Below are 2,781 nucleotides of genomic sequence, written 5' to 3'. Positions count from 1 at the left end.
AGATGCTGGTATCCTTGTGACACGTGGATGCTTCATTAATGAACTAAATCTCCGCTCTCCAGGCATCTTCAGGCTCAGCCTTGTCACTTGACCTGTCACACGATCACAGACCTGCCATATAATCAAGCAAAAGGGAAGGTCTGTACGTTTAAGGAGATTATTTTATGCTGCAAGCCTCCTAAAGTCGACACATAATCACAGTTTCCTTAACACCCAAGTGTTCAATCATGCACGTTAGTCTTGTGGTGATTATTACCTGCCTAATATTCACAGGGAAGGTGGAATATGCATTAATCGCGGCTACCTGCCGAATAACAATGATGTAATAAGCTCTTCCACGTGATTGGCAGTGCACAATGGCTCTCAATCTGTTTACTCAAGAGCTCATCAGTGGGAACCGGAATTCTAAAGCAGCCAATCAAAACGCCGTGTTGCCTCTTCCCTCGTGCTGTGATGGGAACCATTACCAACATTACTTCCACATTACAGCACACGTCGGTGAGTTTAACAGTATGCATTAGGAAATCACAGGAATGGTCACTTAAAATTTGAAGTAAGTATTAATCACAGCGGTATGGCAAGTACTGCGATTCATTTTCTTTAATTTAATGCATACAAACCATTTGACAGGAGCACACTCCGCATTTTTAAAATGTATTTGTTCTTCAGCCGCACATATGAGAATGTATTCTCATATGTATGTGCATCCTTATATATGGTATCCGAGCTGATGCGCCCCAAAAAGCGTCTACCTAGAGTTTTGAGAATATTCTTTAGGAATTGTTTGTATTGCTTGACTCGCACAACAAACTGCGTTTTGCTTCTGTTGTTACATATACAAGTGTGACTTGGTGTCCCTTGACTTTGTATTTAATTTTCCTTTTAAAAGTATCGTGGATACGTTGTAGCGGGTGCAGACTTTCAGTTTTCTTTCCTCCCTGCTCTAGTGTATTGTCCTTACACCCTTCACTTTGAGTGCTCTACACAACAGGGGACTAGGCGTCCAGGATTTGCCTGGACAGTTCCGGTTTTTCATGAGCTGTCTCGGCAGATTTTGGGAACTTCAGCTCATGTCTCGGTTTTTAGAGAGGGTAGCCTGAAAACTATGGGAGTTGATTTTTTTGTTTTCCAAAGAAGGGATAGTTAACAGGTGTTATCAGAAAGCAATTTTATTTACAGGAATGATACTGGATTTAAAAAATGCATTCTATTTATGCTCTTAGTGCCTCTTCTGTAATTCTGTGGTGATGTGCGTCGTTTGAGGTAAACTTGCAGTCCTTCTTCAATTTTTTGTGAAATGCCCGGGTTTTTAGCCTTAAATTTCTGGTTACCCTACTACACAAGGCCTGCGTCATTGTCACCTCTAGACCCCGTAAAACATCCCACTTTCTTGTGTATGTACGACGCACACAAGTCCCCGCCCCTGCCCCTTGTGTCGCTCGGGGTCTTACCTGACCGCCACTGCAGGTCCTACCGTTTAGCTACATGCACTTTGGGCCACATGCATGAAGATCAGGTTTTGCGACTCGCAAATTGCAAGACTAAGCGACTCGCAATTTGCGAGTCGCAAAACCTGATGTACATCAGTGTCAATGACACTGTTTGCGATTCGCAATGGGGTCGTATATGACCTACTTCATGAATATTCACGAGGTAGGTCGCAATTTGCGACCCCATTGGGAATGACAGCACTCACAGGGATGGTGGCCTGCTGGGGTCAGCAGACCACCATGTCTGTGACTGCTTTTATATAAAGCAGTATTTTTTTTTTTAAATGCAGCCTGTTTTTCTTAAAGGAAAACGGAATGCATTTCGAAAACAAAAATGAAAAGTTTTCTTTTCATTTTTTCAGAGCAGGCAATGGTCCCTGGGACCACTGCCTGCTCTAAAAAAATGTTTTTGCATGCATTAATTTTGCAAATGGGTTAGCACCAATTTGAGACTGGTGCTAACTGCAATTGTTTTGTGACCGCATTTACGGTCAAAAAACAATCATACATTAGACTGCGACTCGCAATTAGGAAGGGAACGCCAGTTCCTAATTGCGACTCGCAAACCCTTTTTGCGATTCGGTAAATAGATTACCGAATCGCAAAAATAGGTCTGTACATACCAAAATGCTTTTTTCTTGTCTTGTTGCGAATCGGGCCGTTTGCAACAAGAAAAAAGGTACGTACATGTGGCCCTTTGTGTTCAGTGCACACACGTGTGTGTTCAGTCAACGTGCCTGTGAAATACTACATCTGCTCGGGTCACTCTGAAGACTTTTGTATTTCTTTGGAAAGGGTAATGATCTGGAATAAGTCAGGCAGTATTCTGGGACCCATGCTTTTCACTCCTATCTCGCTGCTTCTCATAAGGGTCTCTGGTAGATTTGCCACTTTGTGAATTAGAAAACATTGATGGGCCCCACTTTTCAGGACAGTCTTTCAGCTTCTCTGGGCTACCCAATAGACTCATTTCTGGCCTAAACTTGCCTGTTACGCAGGTCAGGATGTTGATCTGAGGCGCCTCCCAAGACTCATCTATCAACTGCGTGAATGCTGGTGACTGCAAAGTCTTCGATGTTGTTGTCAGTAGCAGCTGGAAGTTAATGCTCAAAAGTCACAAGTCTTCCCAGATACAGGATGGGGTTTATTTCTGGAGAAGGTGAGAAAGGGGGTGCTGCTTTCCTGGACTTCATGAACATGGATGGAGCTCTCCCTCTGGAGCTCTCTGTTCTGTGATGGTATGGGGTTCCCAAGGACTGCAGGCCTGACCTGAGGCTTCGGGGAAGCAGAT

The sequence above is a fragment of the Pleurodeles waltl genome, chromosome 6 (assembly GCF_031143425.1).
Source record: "Pleurodeles waltl isolate 20211129_DDA chromosome 6, aPleWal1.hap1.20221129, whole genome shotgun sequence".
In the NCBI taxonomy this organism is placed as follows: domain Eukaryota; kingdom Metazoa; phylum Chordata; class Amphibia; order Caudata; family Salamandridae; genus Pleurodeles; species Pleurodeles waltl.
The sequence above is the reverse complement of the archived record's forward strand: the minus strand, read 5'-3'. Positions refer to the sequence as shown.